This window comes from Symphalangus syndactylus, chromosome X (genome assembly GCF_028878055.3).
Source record: "Symphalangus syndactylus isolate Jambi chromosome X, NHGRI_mSymSyn1-v2.1_pri, whole genome shotgun sequence".
Lineage (NCBI taxonomy): Eukaryota > Metazoa > Chordata > Mammalia > Primates > Hylobatidae > Symphalangus > Symphalangus syndactylus.
The window spans coordinates 140,332,777-140,355,733 of NC_072447.2; the positions used below are offsets into that span (position 1 = coordinate 140,332,777).

Below are 22,957 nucleotides of genomic sequence, written 5' to 3' on the forward strand. Positions count from 1 at the left end.
CTATACATACTGCCATAAAGTGGAGGAAGATCTAGATCTAATTCCAAAGTCAGTTCTTTATCCACATCTTGTCATGCCTAATTACTAAATTATAAAGGGCTGGACATAAATCTGATAGCCTTTTAGAATTGCTTAACTGATAAAATAGGTCTCATGTTCTGAGACAACAGTAGACTGGGCAAGGAAATACTTCCAATAAGCTAAAGATGTAGAGGGATCCACAACAAATCAAAGAATTAGATGATTTTCAGAAGGGCAGATTCAGAAAAGTGAACATTCTTCACGTATGCTAAATGCTACCTTGAGGAAAAGGAAGCATATTTTATTATTGCTTCCAGGCCAGAACTAAAACGAATGGGTGAAAATTCATAGTAATAATGATCAATTTCAATAGACATGATGTGCTGGGTACTTAATTAGCACTTTACATGTGTTCTTTCATTTAACGATGAAAAAGAGTATAACCATTTTACAGATGAGGAAACTGAAGCTTCAAGTGGTTCAGTAAATTGTCTAAGGTCATACAGATAATCAGTGGTGGTGCAGGGATTTGAATATGTGTCTGACTCCAGAGCCTGTGACCCCAATCTCCACGCTGTGCTTTTTATTCTTTAGGCCATACTGCCTATACATGGGTAATGGAGTTACCTGAAGGAATCATCCCAGAATGCTTTGAGGGTGAATGGAAGACTGTCTCAAGGGTGTTAAACACTGGTGTTTGTCATGCAACCTAGCTCTGAACCAGGCATTTGTTCAAAGTAAACACTGGAATTGAATGGGGAGAACCTGGGTATTCTGAGCATTCTGAAAAATAGCATTGGCATTTGTCCTGGGAAGGAACAATTCAAAGGAAGGAAGAATTCAAAGGCTGAACAGTTCCTAGAAGTCAGAAAGATAAGATGGCAGCCAGAGTCCACATGAGTAAAGTGCAAGAAAGAACCTAGGTACCACCATCCATCTGGTTGCTCAAATCCACACCTATCAGTAATCTTTGATTTGTTACTGTTTTTTTTTTTTTTTTTTTCCACCTAACCTCCCTCACCTGGTTTACCAAGAGGGTCCCGCCAACTCTACCTCCCACATATTTACTGAATCCCTTCATTTCTCTCCACTGTCATCATCCTAGTCCAGGTCTTCCCTATCTCCCACCTGGATGACTGCAATAACCACTAACTGGTCTTGCCGACTCTACCCTTGACCCTTACAGTCTATTCTCAACAAGAAGCCAGAGTGAGCTTGTGAAAATGTGAACAAAATCATGTCATGCCTCTGCTAAAAATAGTTCAGGGGCTCCTCACTGCCCATAGGATAAAGAAAAACTCCTTCCCAGGCCTAAAAAGTCCTCACATGGATTGGCCTCCATCTGCCTTCCCAGCCTCCTGTTGCCCCACACTTCTCTTTACTCTCTCCAAGCCCCAGGCGGTGCAGTGTAGTGCTAAGAGCCTAGATTCTGGAGCCAGACTGCCTGCACTTGAATTCTGGCTTGACCACTTAGTAGCTCTGTGACCTTGGGCAACTTACTTAAGGTTCCTGTACCTCAATGACCCCTTTTAATAAAATAGAATAATAATAGTACCTAGCTTATAGATACCAACTCGATTAAGTGAATTTGTATATGACAAGTTCTTCAAATAGTGCTTGGAATATAGTGAGCATTGTTATTATAATGCCCAGCTCAGTCCTGCCTCAGCGCACTTGCACTTGCTGTTTCTTCTACCTGGAATGTTTGCACACCAGGTCTTCATTAGACAAGCACTTTCTCATTCTTAAGACCTAAGCGCAAATATCATTTTTGCCAAAAACCACCCCTGACCCTCCCATCCCGATCCAGTCAACTCTATTACAATACCTGGTTTTACTGCCTTCGTGACACTCACAATTTGTTAAATAAATGAATGAATGTACTGTCTTCTCAGGGACTGCATTAGGACATAGTTAGAAGGAGGAGTGGAACCTTGTAAGGCTCTTTGCAACCTTTACTGGTGTTTAAAGATCAGAAACTTCTGTTTCAGAAATCTATTTTTATGCTGCTTGTTTATTCTATAATTGTTTCCTTTTATTTCCCCTTAGTGATTAGTAAAGTTCTCTTGGAAAATGTCAGTTCTTCCAGCTGTGCAAAGGAAAACACAGAAAAGGGTTTTTGTACCTAACTGGTCCTGAGTCAGAGGAACTAGAAAGGGGAGCATGAGAGTGGCATTCAATATCCAAGAAAGAGACCCCCCAGGACAGTGAGGAAGAACCAAGGACTGAGGGCACGGCAACAGCCTAGCGGTGCTTCTTCGGAAAATCGTCATGCTTTGCAGGTGATTGTTTTAATAAAGAAGGCTGAGCCATTACCACTCCCATCTGTCATGGCCATGGAACAGGAATCCCACAATGAAGAAGAGGGCTTCACACATTGCTTGGCACACAGTAAGCATCTAGTAACTAAACATAGCACACGCTTATGACTTGTCTACTGTGTGAGAGACACTGTGCTAAGCTCTAAGCATGCATTATCTAATTTAATCCTCACGTGGATCTTTTGAGGGTCTTTTTACGGAAAAGGAAACTGAGGCTTAGGGAGGATAAATGACTCTTCTGAGGTCGCAGAGCTAGTATATAGGATTTAAATCCAGGTTTTTGTTCTTAATAGCCTCCCTATTTGATGAATAATGAATCCCTGAGATCTTTGCTGATAATATTATATGTTTTACAAAGTTCAGCCAAAAAGAAATAATTTGTACCAAAATCAAACACTGTAGAACCATGGTTCTCAACCATGAACAATTTTGGCCCTGAGGAGACATTTGGCAATTTTCAAAGACATCTGCTGAGTGGGTAGATGCCAGGAATGCCGTTACACGTCCTAGAATGTACACGTCAGTTTACCACAACAAAGAAATACATAGTCCAAAGTGTCCATAGTGACAAGGCTGAAAAATTCTGCTGCAGAAAGAATGGTTAAGGCAAAGAGGAGAATATGTTTCATTTGTAAAAATATATCAGAAGAAATGGAACAGTTCTGAATACCACTTTTTGTTTTCCCCTCATGATGCACTCATCCAAAATTTAAATGTATTGTATATTTTTAATGATATTATCAATGAAGGTCAAAGTCAGCTCACTCCTCTGAAAGCTATCATTCTCCAAATAGAATAAAGCAAAATGTTGAACTACAGAACTGACCACCCATGATTCTGCCCACCAATACATTCTTTATTCCTTTAATTCCACGTTAATCCAGGGTGGTAGATAGGGTTCAAAAACCTGTCTGAGCTCATGACTCTGGGCCAATCCTGACCTCTCGTTGCCATCTTACAGAAATAGCTTCTCCAACTGCTTCAGACACTGTGGTCCTAGTTACATGAATGGTGGCTTCAATTTTGATTAAAATTCTTAAGCCACAGTCATATTTCCCTTTGTCTTTGTGGTGAGCCTGCATGAAATAAATGAATGCATCAGCACACACTGGAGCAAGGAGATGGGACTCTGACAATTCTAAGCTATTCACAAAGTTTTTCCATAATCGTGAATTCAGGGCACAGTTTGGATGGCCAGAAACAAATGGTTGCAACAACTCATCCTCACATTCTTTTTTTTCCCAAAAGGTTGACTATAACTATTGCTTTGTTAAACTTTATGAATTACATTTCAAAAGAGAAAATACCACTCTAATCCACTTGCTATTGATGACAGCAAGATTAACTGTTGCCTCAAACTCCTGTCCCTCCCACAATGTCTAGCAAAGTATTTGTAAGTGTTACCCAGGGATCCACCTGCTCATTAAAAAGACCCATGTTGCAAATACCAATCTGGAAACCTATTGGCTTCTAGAACAAATACAAATAAGCAGATTATGTCGTTTATCCGCTCTCTCTTTGTATCTGTAGCTAGATGTACGGAATAGAATGTGATAAAACAGGGTTTAAGGAAATAGTAGCATACAGAAGTTTTGCTGTTGAGGAAAATACTTGTTTTAAGAAATAAAAGCACCAATATAAAAAGATTTGCCTGGGGCTCGGAGGAGGGAAGAATGGAGAGTGACAAAATTTATCGGGTAGAGGGTTTTATTTTGGGTTGAAGAACAGGTTTTGTAACTAGGTAGTAGTGGTAGTTGTTCAACATTGTGAATGTGCTGAATACCACTTCTAAATGGTTAATTTTGTTATGTAAATTGCACCTATTTTTTTTTTTTAAGATCTCTAAATAGGGCTAATGAGATGTGTGGTTAGATAATGTACATTTGACTTGGTGTTCACAGGGTTAACCTGCATTTCCATCATCACAAAATGCCTAATGCATGTTTGCATACTTAAGGTGTTAATACATATTATAGTTTTCTCCCCCTTTTTGATAAAAGAGAATTTATTAAAGGTAACCGAATTACCGAGAAATATAATCTAAAAATATGTCTTGGATTTTAAATTATTGGTGAGCCTAACTACTGAGAATGTAAGATGTGTTCGGAATGTTTAGGTCAATTCCAGTCCTTCAGCTCTGCAGTGAACAGCAGTAGGTCTTTTTTTTTTTTTTCAGCAGTAAGTCTTTCACTCACTGAGACTAATGTGATTTTTTTCCTAACTTGCATCTCTATTTCAGCTGAAAGGAAAAAAAAAAGAAATTAAACAACAAACGGTCTTTCTCTTTATGATAGATCACTTCCAAGTTGCTTTAGACAACTGGCTTTTTGTCCAGGTGTCTTGTTTATCTCTCCCTGTGTTATGATGATAACCCAAGCATTCTGAAATCCCATCCGCAAAACCAGGTGGGAAACTAACACACCTTTACTACATTCCTCTAGAGCCCATTTTAAAGAAGACTTTCACAGAAATAGGTAAATCCTTTCTCCCTTCCAAGGCCAACATAACTCAGGGCAGCGAGTTCAGACAAAAATTTCATTTATGGTTGGGTTGCCTAACCCCATCCCCGCTCCTAAAAGCCAGTATACCTCTTGCGTTGTTTGATGTTTTTAGAGAGGTCCCTAAGTTGAGAGACAGATATCAATTGTTTTATATACACATAACACACACAGTGTCGGAGAAGTAGAAAGAAGCAACTCGGTGGGCCAGTGCTAAAATCTTGGCGAAGGAGATACAGGCACCCGCGAACGCGCGCTCACACACACACACACACACACGCACACGCACAGCCAATCTGTATGGCCTAGTGCCTTCCCTCAGGCTGTCTTTTTCTACTCTCTTTTTGCCTGGATCCACGTGTTGGGGGAGGGGACCAGAGACAAAGTTCCGCAGTGCTTTCCTCCCCCCGCAGCTCAAGCAAGGATCGGGCCTTCTCCTCCCCTCCCCCTCCCAGGAATGGCCCTAAGCATATCTCCTCCAGCTAAATCCTCCTGCCTCACCCAAGTCTGATTGATGCTAACTAACGTCGAGTTAGTTCCTTTAAAGAAGTTATCTTGCTACCAAGTGTGAGCCAGTCCATACCGGAGGTGGAGGGCGGGGGGCGGGGAGAGGGTGACGAGGACAGAAGGTGAGGAAATGGAGCTGGGAGTGGCACCTCACACCAAACAAAAACGACGATCGTTAGATTGTATTTAATTTCTAATTAATCCTCAAGAGAAATATAGCCGTTTTCCTTACCAATGGATCCCTGTTCTTACTGTGGGTATCTCTCGCGCGCAAACGGTCCCCACCTCCCCGGAGCCTCGCAGCTCCCCAGATAACTATTTAGTATAAACAAACCGTGCGGCTTTAATGGAATTACCTCAGCCTGCTAGTAAATAATTTATAGTAGGCAGTAAATAAAATATGGTTTTACGTCTTTAAAAGAGTTGTCAAGTGGAAAACACCCACCAGAGGGACATAAACCCCGAAGACTGCCACGCTTAAAGACGCCGGTTTGGATGATAGCCGGGTGTAAAGACATGTTTTTCTACCCCGAAGGAAGACGCGGGTGCTGCCAGAGCCAGAGCGGGCATCTCTCAAAGAAGGTTCCCGCATGGAGAAGGAGGAGAGACAGCCTGTCTTTGTCACTTAGCAGAGGGGCAAGGGATTAAAACGCAAAGGGAGGAGGTGCACTCTCATAATAGTACCTTCTACTTAAAAGCCTAGACGCTCTCAAATTCGTTATCACACTTAATCCTCGCCACCAGTCTTCCAGAAAGACCAGGCCAGAGCCGTGTTTCCCATTTTGCCGATGAGTAAAAATAAGGCTCAGAGGCTAAGGGACAGTGGCTGTGTATGCCTGCTGGGCACTAAATGGGATGCGGGAATCCAGGTTTTTGCAGCTCTGGCCCGCGCAGTTCTTCACCCAGGTGCCCCCAGGAGTAGCTAGCCTCCGACACACACACACACACACACACACACACACACACACACACACACACGCAGTCCAGCCCAGCACACTTGCCCAGTTTTACAACACTTCGGCATGTCTTCTTTTTTCGGTGACCTGAGAACCCTCTAAATAAATTTTCTGCCCCCCTCTTCCACGAATCACGCCCCTGGAAGGCTCATCCCCAATTCAGAGAGGAAGAAAGATTTATGAGCCTCTCCTCAAGGTTTCCCCCAAGACAACCTTGACCATGAAACTAGAATCTTGAACACTTGACCTAAATTTCCAAGGGCATCTGTTTCCGTCTGTAATTGTCACCAGGCTTCATTTGAAATTCGATCCTGTGTCACTAATGGTATTAACAGGAGCTGAGGTCCAACCTTCCAATGGGAGACTGTTGCATATGATTTTACATCCAAACGAAAGTAAATCAGTTTCTATAAACCTGCAGCAACCCCCTCCCTGAATACAATAAAACTGTTGTCGCAATCAATAAATCTCTGGTTTGGGGCAATGAAAATTAGATAACTGTTCTCTGTCTCTTTCTGTCTCTTCTCCCCACCCCCCCACCCCCATTAAGACAAAGCCACTATTCAAAGAATGGGGCGTCTTGTTAACCATTTCTGAAGTCCCTCGCTGTACCCGGCGCCTTTCAGACACGCACCTCTCAGTCATAGGAGAAAACCAGACGTTTAATTACGGTGACTTTTGTTCGATCATTACGGATAATAAAGGCAACCTTTTCGCTAGATACAATTATAACGCAAGCTGCTCCAACACCTGCACGGATCGCATTTGTCTCCAGCGTGGTTTTTTTTGTTGTTTGTTTTTTGTTTTTGTTTTTTTTTACTTCTCTAAACTGCCTTTGAATTTCTCCTTCTCTTCTGACCAGAAAATTTAATATGTTGCAAGAGATAGATTTCACGAAAACGCGTTGTCCCTTCTGTAGCTACATCTGCTCCGACCTATTAAGAAAAGTAAGACATTTTGATACTAATTGCAAATAAATTGTGATGTGTTCACCGAGTAATTGATTTAATGAAGTTCATATGAAACTCATGAGATTGGCCAAGTGAAAGGCCCCCTGGTGCTTCTATTGTGGAGGGAAAGGAAGGTTGGTTTTTCGTTTTCTTTCTTTAAAAAAAAAAAAAAAATAGAGGTGGCGTGGAGGGAGGAAGGGGTTGGGGGAGGGGTTGGGCACAGATGTTACCTCCACAGAGGCAGCTCCGTGGCGGGAAGGAGCAGCCAGATAGTCCCTCCCTCCCGTCGGCGTCGACCGCTAGCCGCCAGCCCGGCTAAACGAGGCGCAGGCTGCAGCTCCCAGCCTCGGGCCCCGGCAGTCGGTTGAGCGCAATTCAGGGGCAAACGTGGGCCAAGGAGAGGGTCAGTGCGCGGGCCGCCCGCGTCCTCCGAGTTGCCAAAGTTGCACAGGGCGCTGCCGCCGGATCCTGTTCCCTCGCTTCCTGAAGTGCTCGACGATGGCCTCTAAACCTCTTTATCAGGCTAGAGGCCCAGAGGCTAGGAGGGGCTGCCAGGCGGCTCTCCCCTTAGTCCCGGCGCCCAGGTCGCAGTGGAGGCCAGGGGAGGGCTGCGGTAGTTATCACTACGCCACTCCGCGTGCGGGCCAGTGTCTCCGAGGTTCGGGGCCCGAGCTCACCCCACAAGCAAGAATATATGGACAATGAAGCCGCCTTCGGCCTCACGGGGGTTTTCCTTTTCAACCTTTCTGGCCAGCCACGTCGGCGAGTTAAAGGGCCGGGGCGTGCATGAAGGGTACAGAGAGGGAATAAGACTTTCCTGAACACCTACTGTGTGCCAGACCCAGTGCTTCACAACAGTTCCCTTTCTCCAAGCGACGGTGGGAGGTATTATTGCTCCCTCTTAACAGATGTGGAAACTGAGATCGGAAGAAAGCTTGATAGCAACGTACCAACAATGCCCTGGCTACCCTGGGCCATCAACAAGCACGGCTCGTCGGGAAGGAGAAGGCAGATTCCCGCAAAACTGTCCCCAGTTTGCCCCAAAGCCCTCCAAATATTCCCCCCGGAGCACAGGGATACATGGCAGAAACTGCCGCCGTGCCCGGCCCATATCTCCTAGTTGGCGGAGCACAATCTTCGGCTCGAGTTTGAAATTTTTGTTTCGTTTTGTTTTAAAGAAAGAAGACCTCTTTTGAATAATAAGAGCCCTAGCTGAGCTAGCGAGTGGCTCCAAGCTCCTCGGAGTTGCCCTGCAGATGAACTTTCCCTGAGTTCTTCCTCCCCGGTCGCGGGGGCCCCTAATCTGGGTCCCAAAGTGCCCGCAGGCGACAGTGGTGCAAGGGTGGTCATGCTGACTCGGGTGTCGGACGCCGCCAGAACCCACAAGCCAGAGTGCGTGGGAGACGAGGGCCGAAGGGATGGCCCTTCCACCCTCTCAGCCCACTTCTGGGAGGCCGCACCCGCTCTGCGCCTTGAAGAGACCGCCCGCAGCGCGCAGGCGGGTCCTCACCCGAGGGTGAGGCGAAGCGCTTAACACCCAGGCAAATGCAAATGGTCAACGCTGGGGTCTGACCGAGGCCAAGTTATCTCCCCGAGAGGCAAAAGCAGGCGCGAATGAAGGCGAAGAGACCAGCCCCTCGCTTTCCGTTTCGACATTTGCAACTGTACAGCGCTCCAAGCCCAGCCCGGGGGAGGGGGGCTGGGAAGCCAGCAGGGCCTGCCTGGGCCGGGCCGCCAGAATGCCACCTTGTTCTGGGTGGAAACTGGACACTAAGTGCCCAGCCTGCTTCCTCCAGGGAGCTCCGACACCACGCTCTATCAGAACGTGTCCAGCGCTGGCGCACCCTTGCCGCTGCTCACGGCCCGCGGTATTCGTCGTTCGGCCCGAAGAACTTCTCCTTTTGCTTTGATGCGGGCTTTTCCTCTGTTTTTCGGGACTCAGAACGAGGAGGGGCTAGGCCACCTCGCCCTAGCACGGGGGAACCCAGCTAGATGTCCTTGACCCCAGGGTTAGCGTTTCTGGACCCAAGAGGGGTCTCATGGATGTCTGGGCCCCTTCCCTCACCTCTGGGTCCTGGAGTAGGTGAACTGGAAGCAACTCTCTCTCGCTCCATGTGACAAGTACACTTTCTTGGGTCGCGAGTCCGAGCCCTCCCCTCCTGTTCATCACAAACGGCGGCCGCAAGGGCCCGGGGCATCGAGGAAGGGGTGGGCTACAGCGCCGCAGGCTAGGGAGGCCAGGGGGTCATGGGCCACAGGATCTTCGGGATTGTTAAGGGAGGCGCCCGTTGGGAGAGAAAAGTTAGGATCTGAGCGGCCTGGCCAGCCGGGATTGTTTCGAGATGACCTTTTCTTCCCAATAAGTGGGCACCAGCTGCTGATAAGGGCGGGAGAGGGGCACGCAGCCTTTGTGAACACTTTCCACATTCCTGGGGCCAGGAGATTGACAGGGGCCTTAGAGAGTATGGAGGTCGCGGCGTCCCGCTTAGTTTGAAGTTGCAGCCTTCGCACCCCAAGACTTCCCCCCTCCCCAAGGATCAGCTGCAACCCCAATCCAGGCGGCCCGCTCCCCCTGCCGCAGCGCCCCCTACGGTCTGGAGGTGGGCCCTGAAAAGTTCCGACGGGCGCGGGGAGCCCAGGGGTGGGGGCCGGGGAGGCGGAGGGAAGTTGGTGTGCTCCGGTCCCCGTCTGAGAAGCGGTCACCCGCGGGGGCTTGGCTTCTGAAAGTGCGATTTAGGTAGCTGGGAGTGGAGATTTACGATCCTGGAGGACAGAGCGTGAAAGGGGTATCATCATCAGTTTTGACTGAAAGAAAGAAAACATATCTTTAACAAAAAGAAGGGCTCTTGCCATTCACCCGCGTTGTTAGGACAACGTGAACTATCCTTGAAATGATTAGTTCCACTTCAAAGGAATTTACATTCAACAGTGAAAACTCAGCCTCTTTTTATTTATTCGAAAAGACTTTTCACTACGGAGAGTTATATGTTCTGTCCTTCTATTTATTTTTCCGCGTTCACGGTGCACTTGTATTAAATCAACAGAGAGCCGTGCAACGCACTCATTATGCGGACCAGTCCAGGGTTCCAGGGACCCAGGGTTACAGGTAGACAGAGCGGGGAAGGGGGTTGTTGGGGTTGGGGTTTGCACCACACAGGCACCTGCCTGGCCCAGGGGATGGCGTGGGAAGCAGTGGATCAGGTCTGGGGCCGTGGGGGGAATGCAACCAAAAAAACCTCACCCAAGCCCAGCCCAAGTGCAGTAATCAGAGATCTTGAACGCTCGCGATTCTCATAGCGCCTGGCACTCTCTACGTTACTTGTGGAGAAAGTGGACCTGAAGTTCCCCAGCGACACCTTAGGAACATCTGTTAAAAACTGATCAGGTTAGCATAACTTCGCTGGGCAAAATTAAAGCCTATCTCCACAAATTGAGAAGACAAATCCCACCTCTTAGTAGCTTGGGGCGTTTGCTCACACACACTCTCTCAGGGCCCACACCTCCGCGCCCCACCCCCCACCCTCAGGTCGCCAATTGTCGCCAAATCCAGGAAACCTCTACCCAAAGGAACAACAGCACTAAGTTTACTAGCGGCGCGTCCTCCTGGGGCGGAGGAGGGGGCGGGGGTGGGGATGGGGAGTTGGAGAATGCTACCCCTCTAACTGTCCCCGGAGTGCCTTGAGCTGTGGCTGGAATACTTCTCACCCCCTCCGGAAACGAGCAGCAGCAACCAACTCTCAGCTTCACCTCACACACCCACCCGCCCAACCCCACTCCCACCTCCCGCGGCAAAATCTTTTCTTCAACCCAGGGCTAAGTTTTTCTCACCAAGAACAATGATGTTAAGCTTTCCCTTGATGGTCTTTTCCAGCTTTAGGAAGAAAAAATCTGGGTTAGACATTGGATTCAAGTTTTTCTACCATTCCCTAACATATCTGGATTTGTACCTGGCTACTGGCCTCATATCTTGAAATATTGTCAACATGAATCGTAACAGTTGTCCTTTCTAACACAGTTTTTGGGCGGCTCCTCAGTAGGTTCAGAAGAAGTGACCACAGGCTGCTTGACTAGGAGTTAAAGGTGGCCGCTATTTGCCACCTGGTAACAAAGGTGTAAGTTGGAGCAGTGACTGGGGCAAGCCCTTATTCTCCTGTGTTTCAGGTTGAATAAGAACTCAGGTTTTGTTCACCATTCTGGAGCTGCTCTCATGTTCCTTCTTCCTCCTGGATCTTCCTGGGCTTATTTCACCTTCTTGGTCTGAAGGTTTCCTTTGTTTCTTCTCTTGCTCAAACCTAATCCTGAGGCATCCCCTCCTCCCTCCCTATCATCTCCTGTTCCCTCTCTGTCTCCCTCCCTATCTCTCTAAATCTCTCTGGGACATTTCCTGTCCTTCACGAGGAATCAAACTAAGTTACACTTGAGTCAGAATCCCAAGCAGGATGTGGATTTGCCAACTCTCCCAGGTGGTTGAAGAGAGTGTGCAGACAATCACGAGATTCCAACCCCCATCCCGCCCCATTCCCAACTAGATCTATGTCTTAATTCTAAGACTGAGCTCCTGGAGACTTTCAAATGGGTTGATGTTTGTTCCTTAGTGGTATCTACTTTTCTCTGCAGGTGGCAAACAAATATCAGTGTCAGCACCAAGGTCTGTCTTTGTGGGGTTTTATGTAGCTTTAGAGGTGCCTCTCTTGATCTCAGGCAGTGAAGAAAGAAAAAAAAAGAAAAAGAAGAAAGAAAGGAAAGAGAGAAAGGGGAAAGCAAAAGAAAGAAAGAAAGACAGGAAGGAGGGAGGGAAGGAAGAAAGGAAGGAAGGGGGAAAGAAAGAAAGGAAAGAAAGACAGAGAGAAACAAAGGAGGGAGGGAGGGAAGGAAGAACAAAGGAAGGAAGGAAGAGAAAGACAGCAAGAAAGAAGGAAGGAAGGAAAAGAAAGAAAGAAAGAGAAAAAGAGCGAGAAGGAAGGAAGGAAAGAAAGAGAAGAAGAAAGCAAGGAAGGAGGAAAGGAAGAAAAAAGGAAGGGAGGGAGAAAGAGCGAAAGAAAGGAAAGAGAGAGAGACGAGAGAAAGAAAGAAGGGAGGGAGGGAGAGAAGGAAGGAAAAGGAAGGAAGGAAGGAAGGAAGGAAGAAAGAAAGAAAGAAAGAAAGAAAGAAAGAAAGAAAGAAAGAGAAGGGAAGCAGGGAGGGAGGGAGGGAAGGAAGAGAAAAAAAGAAAGGAAAGAAAGACAAAAACGAAAGAGAAAGAAGAAAGAAAAAGAAAGAAAAAAGAGAAATAAAGAAAGGAAGGAAGGAAAGAAATAAGAGAAAGAAAGAAAGAGAGAGAGAAAGAGAGAAAGAGAGTGGGAAAGGAGAGGCCCTGACAGAAAGCAATGCTGGGAGAGTGCAGCCAGGCCTCCAGCTGAAAAGGCTTGAGAATGAGAGGCTTGCAGCTCCCAAGGCAGCTCTGGTGGGGGGAGGGTAGGAAGAGGCGTGTGAGAAAAGTGACACATCCTAAAGCACACCCCAGGAGAGCTAGGGATCTAGGAAGGACTCAAAATGTATTTCTAATTACTTTTCATGCTCTCAGAGAAGGGGCTCCTTTTAAGTTCTATTTTAAAAGCTTGTTATTGTACTGAGTTATAGTCCACATTTTAAAGCACTGTTTATATGTTTTAACTTTTTATGTAGAGTGGGAGGATGGTAAATGTTAGAAATGTAGTTTTCTGAAAAAATATGTAGAAAATCAGAACTTGGAAACTTCTTTAATAATAGCGGCTTTCCTCATTATAAAGACTAATACAAAGTATCAAAGACATTGATTTGCCATAAAATTTTAAGAGTCTTTATAAGAGATAAATAAATTCTTGTTCCTGCCTTGGTTCCATGTAAGGTATCTCTCAGGTAGCTGAGGCTCTAAATGTGCAAGTATGAGTTGTGTGGACATGACTGCAGAGCAGACATCCAGTCAGCAGAGGGCACACTCGTCACTCTCAAACCCTATTTCCAGATTTGGAGGTGACAATGGAGGAATGGTGGGCATAATCACATTGGAATAGGGCTCAAGTGGAGATCTAGAAAATGAGAACAGTCATTTTTCTCTTGAAAGTAAACACAAAGACAGCAAGAGAGCACATATTGTTATGTTTGACAACCATGGAGTCCCCCAAAAATAAAAGTGTCTCAGGACTGGAAAAATGGGCCTTTAAAAATCTTGATTTGGCTGGCTGGCAAGATGGCCGAATAGGAACAGCTCCGGTCTGCAGCTCCCAGGGAGATCAATGCAGAAGGCGGGTGATTTCTGCATTTCCAACTGAGGTACCCAGCGCATCTTATTGGCACTGGTTAGACAGTGGGTGCAACCCATGGAGGGTGAGCCAAGACAGGGTGGGGCATCACCTCACCAGGGAAGTGCAAGGGGTCTAGGAACTCCTTCCCCATAGCCAAGGGAAGCCATGAGGGACTGTGCCATGAGGAAGGGTGCATTCCGGTCCAGATACTATGCTTTTCCCACGGTCTTCAACATGCAGACCAGGAGATTCCCTTGGGTGCCTACACCACCAGTGCCCTGGGTTTCAAGCACAAAACTGGGCAGCCATTTAGGCACTGAACTAGCTGTAGGAGTTTTTTTTTTCATACCTCAGTGATGCCTGGAGCACCAGCGAGACAGAAACATTTACTCCCCTGGAAAGGGAGCTGAAACCAGGGAGCCAAGTGGTCTAGCTCAGCAGATCCCACCCCCAGAGAGCCCAGCAAGCTAAGATCCACTAGCTTGAAATTCTCGCTGCCAGCACAGTAGTCTGAAGTCGACCTGGGACACTGGAACTTGGTGAGGGGGAGGGGCGTCCGCCATTACTGAGGCTTGAGTAGGCGGTTTTCCCCTCACAGTGTAAACAAAGCTGCCAGGAAGTTTGAACTAGGCAGAGCCCACCACAGCTTGGCAAAGCCGCTGTAGCCAGACTGCCTCTCTAGATCCTCCTCTCTGGGCAGGGCATCTCTGAAAGAAAGGCAACAGCCCCAGTCAGGGGCTTATAGATAAAACTCCCATCTCCTTGGGACAGAGCACCTGGGGGAAGGGGCGGCTGTGGGTGCAGCTTCAGCAGACTTAAACCTTCCTGCCTGCTGACTCTGAAGAGAGCAGCACATCTCCCAGCACAGCCCTTGAGCTCTGCTAAGGGAGAGACTGCCTCCTCAAGTGGGTCCCTGACCCTCGTGCATCCTGTCTGGGAGACACCTCCCAGCAAGGGTCAACGGACACCTCATATGCTGGCATCTGGTGCATGTCCCTCTGGGATGAAGCTTCCAGAGGAAGGAACGGGCAGCAATCTTTGCTGTTCTGCAGCCTCTGCTGGTGATACCCAGGGAAACAGGGTCTGGAGTAGACCTCCAGCAAACTCCAGCAGACCTACAGCAGAGGGGCCTGACTGTTAGAAGGAAAACAATATTAACCTTAAATGTAAATGGGCAAAATGCCCCAATTAAAAGACACAGACTAGCAAATAGGATAAAGAGTCAAGACCCATCAGTGTGCTGTATTCAGGAGACCCATCTCATGTGCAAAGACACTCACAGGCTCAAAATAAAGGGATGAAGCAATATTTACCAAGCAAATGGAAAGAAAAAAAAAAAGAAAAGCAGGGGTTACAATGCTAGTCTCAGATAAAACAGACTTTAAACCAATAAAGATCAAAAAAGACAAAGAAGGGCACTACACCATGGTAAAGGGATCAATGCAACAAGAAGAGCTAACTATCCGAAATACATGGGCACCCAATACAGGAGCACCCAGATTCATAAAGCAAGTTCTTAGAGACCTACAAAGACACTTAGACTCCCACACAATAATAGTGGGAGACTTTAACATCCCACTGTCAATATTAGACACATCAACGAGACAGAAAATTAACAAGGATATTCAGGATTTGAACTCAGCTCTGGACCAAGTGGACCTAATAGACATCTACAGAACTCTCCACCCCAAATCCACAGAATATGCATTCTTCTCAGCACCTCATTGCACTTATTCTAAAATTGACCACATAATTGGAAGTAAAACTCTCCTCAGCAAATGCAAAAGAATGGAAATCATAACAAACAGTCTCTCAGACCACAGTGCAATCAAATTAGACCTCAGGATTAAGTAACGCACTCAAAACCGCACAACTACCTGGAAACTGAATAACCTGCTCCTGAATGACTACTGGGTAAATAACGAAATTAAGGCAGAAATAAATAAGTTCTTTGAAACCAATGAGAACAAAGATACTATGTACCAGAATCTCTGGGACACAGCTAAAGCAGTGTTTAGAGGGAAATTTATAGCACTAAATGCCCAAAGGAGAAAGCAGGAAAGATCTAAAGTCGACACCCTAACATCACAATTAAAAGAATTAGAGAAGCAAGAGGAAGCAAATTCAGTAGCTAGCAGAAGACAAGAAATAACTAAGATCAGAGCAGAACTGAAGGAGATAAAGAGACGAAAAACCTTTAAAAAAATCAATGAATCCAGGAGCTGATTTTTTGAAAAGATTAACAAAATAGACCACTAGCCAGACTAATAAGTAAAGAGAGAAGAATCAAAGAGACACAATAAAAAATGATAAAGGGGAGATTACCACTGGTCACACAGAAATACAAACTACCATCAGAGAATACTATAAACACCTCTATGCAAATAAACTAGAAAATATAGAAGAAATGGATAAATTCCTGGACACATACACCCTCCCAAGACTAAACCAGGAAGAAGTCAAGTCCCTGAATAGACCAATAACAAGTTCTGAAATTGAGGCAGTAATTAATAGCCTACCAACAAAAAAATGCCCAGGACCAGACAGATTTACAGCTGACTTCTACCAGATACCATTCCTTCTGAAACCATTTCAAACAATAGAAAAAGAGGGACTCCTCCCTAACTCATTTTATGAGGCCAGCATCATCCTGATACCAAAACCTGGCAGAGATACAACAAAAAAAGAAAACTTCAGGCCAATATCACTGATGAACATCCATGCAAAAATCTTCAATAAAATACTGGCAAACCGAATCCAGCAGCACATCAAAAAGCTTATCCACCACAGTCAAGTCAGCTTCATCCCTGGGATGCAAGGCTGGTTCAACATACACAAATCAATAAACATAATTCATTACATAAACAAAACCAATGACAAAAACCACACGATTATCTCAACAGATGCAGAAAAGGCCTTTGATAAAATTCAACACCCCTTCATGCTGAAAACTCCCAATAAGCTAGGTATTGATGGAACGTATCTCAAAATAATGAACTATTTATGACAAACCCACAGCCAATATACTGAATGAGCGAAAGCTGGAAGCATTCCCTTTGAAAACTGGCATAAGACAAGGATGACCTCTCTCACCACTCCTATTCAACATAGTATGGAAAGTTCTGGCCAGGGCAATCAGGCAAGAGAAAGAAATAAAGGGTATTCAAATAGGAAGAGAGGAAGTCAAATTGTCTCTGTTTGCAGATGACATGATTGTATATTTAGAAAACCCAATCATTGGTCGGGCGTGGTGGCTCACGCCTGTAATCCCAGCACTTTGGAAGGCAGAGGCGGGTGGACCATCTGAGGTCAGGAGTTCGAGACAAGCCTGGCCAAACTGGTGAAACCCCATCTCTACTAAAAATATGAAAATTAGCTGGGTGTGATGGCGGGTGCCTGTAATACCAGCTACTCAGGAGGCAGGAGAATCACTTGAACCTGGGAGGCAGAGGTTGCAGTGAGCTGAGATCACGCCACTGCACTCCAGTCTGGGTGACAGAGCGAAACTCCATCTCAACAAAGAAAAAAAAGAAAAAGAAAAAAGAAAAAAAAGAAAAAGAAAAAAGAAAAAAAAGAAAACTCAATCGTCTCAGCCCAAAATCTTGTTAAGCTGATAAGCAACTTCAGCAAACTCTCAGGATACAAAATCAATGTGCAAAAATCACAAGCATTCCTATACACCAATAATAGAGAAACAGAGAGCTAAATCATGAGTGAACTCCCATTCACAATCACTACAAAGAGAATAGAACACCTAGGAATACAACTTACAAGGGATATGAAGGACCTCTTCAAGGAGAACTACAAACCACTCCTCAAGGAAATAAGAGAGGACACAAACAAATGGAAAAACTTTCCATGCTCATCATGAATAGGAAGAATCAATATCGTGAAAATGGCCGTACTGCCCAAAGTAATTTATAGATTCAATGCTATTCCCATCAAGCTACCATTGACTTTCTTCACAGAATTATAAAAAACTACTTTTAATTTCATATGAAACCAAAAAAGAGCCCATATAGCCAAGACAATCCTAAGCAAAAAGAACAAAGCTGGAGGCTATCTGACTTCAAACTATACTACAAGGCTACAGTAACCAAAACGGCATGATACTGGTACCAAAACAGATATATAGACCAATGGAGCAGAACAGAGGCCTCAGAAATAACACCACATATCTACAACCATCTGATCTTTGACAAACCTGACACAAACAAGCAATGGGGAAATGATTCCCTATTTCATAAATGGTGTTGGGAAAACTGGCTAGCCATGTGCAGAAAACTGAAACTGGACCCCTTCCTTACACCTTATACAAAAATTAACTCAAGGTGGATTAAAGACTTAAATGTAAGACCTACATCCATTAAAAACCCTAGAAGAAAACCTAGGCAATACCATTCAGGACATAGGCATGGGCAAAGACTTCATGACTAAAACCCAAAGCAATGGCAACAAAAGCCAAAATTGACAAATGGGATCTAATTCAACTAAAGAGCTTCTGCACAGCAAAAGACGTTATCATCAGAGTGAATGGGCAACCTACAGAATGGGAGAAAATTTTTGCAATGTATCCATCTGACAAAGGGCTAATATCCAGAATCTACAAGGAACTTAAACAAATTTACAAGAAAAAACAAACACCCCCATCAAAAAGTTGGCAAAGGATATAAACAGACACCTCTCAAAAGAAGACATTTATGTGGTCAACAAACATATGAAAAAAAGCTCATCATCACTGGTCATTAGAGAAATGCAAATCAAAACCACAATGAGATACCATCTTACACCAGTTAGAATGGCGATCATTAAAAAGTCAGGAAACAACAGATGCTGGAGAAGATGTGGAGAAATAGGAATGCTTTTACACTGTTGGTGGGAGTGTAAATTAGTTCAACCATTGTGGAAGACAGTGTAGCAATTCCTCAAGGATCTAGAGCCAGAAATACCATTTGACCCAGCAATCCCATTACTGGGTATATACCCAAAGGATTATAAATCTTTCTACTGTAAAGACACATGCACATGTATCTTTATTGCAGCACTATTCACAATAGCAAAGACTTGGAGCCAACCCAAATGCCCATCAATGATCGACTGAATAAAGAAAATGTGGCACATATACACCTTGGAATACTATGCAGCCATAAAAAAGGATGAGTTCATGTCCTTTGCAGGGCCATGGATGAAGCTGGAAACCATCATTCTCAGCAAACTAACACAGGAACAGAAAACCAAACACCCCATGTTCTCACTAATAAGTGGGAGTTGAACAATGAGAACACATGGACACAAGGAGGGGAACATCACACACTGGGGCCTGTCGGGGTGTGGAGGGCTAGGGGAGGGATAGCATTAGGAGAAATACCTAATATAGATAACGAGTTGATGGGTGCAGCAAACCACCATGGCACGTGTATACCTACGTAACAAACCTGCATGTTCTGCACATATAGCCCAGAACTTAAAGTATAATTAAAAAAAAAAAATCTTTATTTGACTGGTTTGAGGTCAAAGTATTCACTGAATGGAGACATGATGTTTGCTGTTTGTCCGTGATATCTTAAAACACATAGGCCTTCTTAGAACCAAGAAGAATGCTGTAAAATTCACTGAACATGACACTGAAAGCCTTTGGTTCCAGTACCTTTTCTGTCAGTTCTTAGGCAAGTCAATTCCCCTCTCTGAGTTTCAGTTTCTTCATTTATAATATGAAAGAGTGGAAATGGAACTAGATTATCTCTAAGGTCCCTTCTAATGGTATGTGATTCTGGGAACAAAATGAAATCTGAGCCCACTTAGAATTTGTCCTCACATTCTAGAATCTCAAACTACAGTTCCTAGGAGAGTCACATGCAGGCAGGATTATGAAAGTAGCAAGCAATTCTGACTGCTTTGTGATGCTAACATTTTGTATTATCCAGTCTACGAGCTCTTTTGTGAATAACACTTGATATTGCATGGTGAAAATGATAGACGCCAAGATGCTCTCAGGCTGGACACTGGCAGCAAATAGGTTGTAGGTAGAAATACTTGAGGAGAAGAAAGCCAGAGACCAAGGCACTGCTCACACTGGGGAGGCTGAGGTCTTGAGATAAGGCCAGAATATTAATGTTAGTAGACCCCTAACATTCTCCTGGGTTAGATCTGGAGACCATTGGGAACCCTCAGATTTCAGATCGCCACTTTCATTTCTGTTGTCATATTTGTGTTCCTCAGGATTTTTTTTTTTTCTGCTGCCTGAGCTGGAGTGCAGTGGCACAATCTTGGCTCACTGCAACCTCTGCCTCCTGGGTTCAAGCGCTTCTGCAGCCTCAACCTCCTGAATAGCTGGGAGTAGAGGCGCACGCAGCCACGTCTGGCTAATTTTTTGTATTTTAGTTGAGACGGAGTTTCACCTTGTTGCCCAGGCTTGTCTTGAACTCCTGAGCTCAGGCAATCTGCAGGCCTGGCCTCCCAAAGTGCTGGATTACAAGCATGAGCCACCGACCCGGCCTCTTCAGGCCTTTTTGAAGGAAATTAAAGTTCTGGTTTTCCTCCGATTAGTAATTTTTTTTTCCATTTTAGGGCTAAATTTTAATAGAATATGAGTCGGAACTCTTACATTTAGAACAAACAAAACCTAAAAGGTACTGATTGATTCAAAATGGCTTTATGGAAAAATTAATCTGTAACAAAAAGTTGGCATTGAGTGCAAAGGCTCCACCTTTTTTTGAGCAAAGCGAACAAAGATTCCAAGGGACAGGACCAAGAACGAGGGGCTCAGACCTTTACAACTGCAGGCATTTTCTCTTCCTCTTCTTCACGGGAGGTGGGCAGAGGACAGCTCGGATCGCTTTGTCAAACACTGTCTTGAGGCCTCGCTGTGTGAGCGCCAAGCATTCCAGGTATTTTACAGCACCAATCTCCTTAGCCATGGCTAGACCCTGCGGATAGGTGATGGGAGTCAGCTTCTTCTCCTTCAGTTTCTCGATCTTGTCGTTATCATCCCTAAGATCAAGTTTAGTTCCCACTAGGATGATGGGAGTGTTGGGACAGTGGTGCCGCACCTCAGGATACCACTTTGCACGGACATTTTCAAATGATGCAGGACTCACAAGCGAAAAGCAAATTAAGAACACATCTGCTTGCAGATAGGATAGGGGGCGTAATCTGTCATAATCTTCTTGTCCAGCTGTATTCCATAAGCCCAGATTCACCGGTTTTCCATCTACCATAACATTGGCAGAATAATTGTCAAAGGCAGTAGGGATATGTTCTCCAGGAAATGCATTGATTGTGTAACTGATCAGTAGGCAAGTTTTACCTACAGCTCCGTCTCCCACCAACACACCCTTGATGGCCTGCATCTGGGCCGCTTGCTGGGCCGCAGCGCAGGCGGCAGGCGCCCAGACCGGAAGCGGCGGGCTCGGGGCGCTGCGGACCGGCGCGAGGCTTGCGGGCGGCGGGGCGCTGGGTGCCAGGGCCGCTGTCTACGCTGCCTTGGCCTCCACGGACTGGAAGCTGAAGTCTGGCAGCGGCCACCACCCAAAGCTGAGGAAAACCCCTCTGATGAGTAATTGTATACTGATTTGAACACCGGAAGCAATTGCTTGAATTGGGGTTTCTTGTTGCTGTCTAAAGCACGTAACAAACAGACTTGTTTACCACGGAGAGTACAGCCACCACTGATTTTATTATTCCACTCTTTAATTGGCATGAAACTTCTAACATTGACAACAACAAAGCCATGTGCAGCTATGTATGCTGCACTAGCTCACTGGCTGAACTGCTTAAGATATGGCGTGAGTAGATGAAATCATCAAATCCCCGAAGGCCTAAAGTCTACTGTATTCCGAACCTGCCTCCCTCTGTCCCCTCCACCTCACTTCCCAGCTGCTATGGTCTGAATGTGTCCCTTAAAATTCATATGTTGGAAACTTAATCACCCCTAATGCAACAGTGTTGGGAGGTGGGACCTTTTGAGAGGTGTTTAGGTCATAAGGGTTCTGCCCTCACGAATAGATTAATGCTACCATAAAGGGGGCTTGCAGAGGTGGATTCTCTCCTTTTGCCATGTCAAGACATGGCATTCATCCCATCTGGATGATGCAGCATTCAAGGACCCAGCATGGAAGCAGAGAAATCAGGCCCTAATCTGCCAGCATCTTCATCTTGCACTTCCCAGCCACAGTGTCTGTGAGAGAATAAATTCCTGTTCTTTATAAATTATCCAGTCTCAGGTTTTCTGTTATAGCAGCACAAAACGAAGACTAAGACACCAACTTTATGTGGCTAAGCTGTGGGCTCACAGCTTATGAAGCTGCAGACAGACTAGCCTGACATTTCGCAAAGCTAGGTGTTTGTGCCATTCATCCTGAGCCTGCATGATCCAGTACCATGGTCACTAGCCACATGTGGCTATTGAACAATTGAAATGTAGCTAATCCAAACTGAGGTATGCTGTAAGTGAGCAATACATACTGGATTTCCAAGACTTGGTACAAAAAAAGAATGCAAGGTATCTCATTAATAACTTTTATGTTGATTACATGTGGAATTGATAACGTTTTAGATATACTGGATTAAATATAATATATCATTAAAATTAATTTCAGCTGTTTCTTTTTACCCTTTTTAATAAGTCTATTATAAAAATGAAAATTATATATGTAGTTCATTTTTTTATTTTTATTTTTTCATATTCGTAGCTTAAATTCTTTTTTTTATTGGGCAGCACTGCCCTAGACTGTTGAGAAATAGTTTCTGACCACATACTCTGTGCCCAGCATTAGAACAGACCGTGGTTTCTTGCTCTTTGCCTAATCAGAGTCAAGCACAGTACCTGACCTATAAGCAGGTGCTCTGTTCAGGAAATGTGGCTCCAAAATACGATTATTTGATATGTTCATTACTTGGAACTGAGGGCACTTCGGAAACAGCAGATACAGGCAGAGGCTTTGTCTGAGCTCCCCTTATCTGTCTAAAAATGGATTCTCCAAAAGGAACTCAATTGTCAAGAATCCCCTCCCCTGGAATCTTATTAGCCAGGGAAGATTAACTGGGATCACAGGAGAGGAGGCTGGAGGTGGAGACCAAACCCAGATAATGACCTATTCTTCAGAGGGATACTCCGAGACAACTTTTATTACCTAAGAGACTTTTTATCTGTGTAACAAGACAACCTTTATTTACCATACATTTCCTCCTCTCACTCTCCCATAACTTGTGTTGCCACCATCCCCCAGAAGCCAGAAACCCCTATTCCTTTCTTTACCTTCAATCATCTGACCCTTCCTCAAGTCTCATGTTTTTGTGAGACTCTTGTGTGTATATACAGAATTAAATATGGTTTTTCCTCTGTTAACCCGTCTTATGTCAATTTAACTTGTTACCCAACCAGGGAACCCAGAAAGGTGGAGGGAAGCCATTTTTCACTCCCCAGCATTTCTTACTCCTGAA

General features: G+C 45.0%; 1 pseudogene; it reads right to left on the reverse strand.

The window, feature by feature from the left end:
- Window positions 1-20,303: 20,303 nt before the first annotated feature.
- On the reverse strand, window positions 20,304-20,895 carry LOC129475590 (ras-related C3 botulinum toxin substrate 1-like; annotated as a pseudogene).
- Between the last annotated feature and the right edge of the window lie 2,062 nt (window positions 20,896-22,957).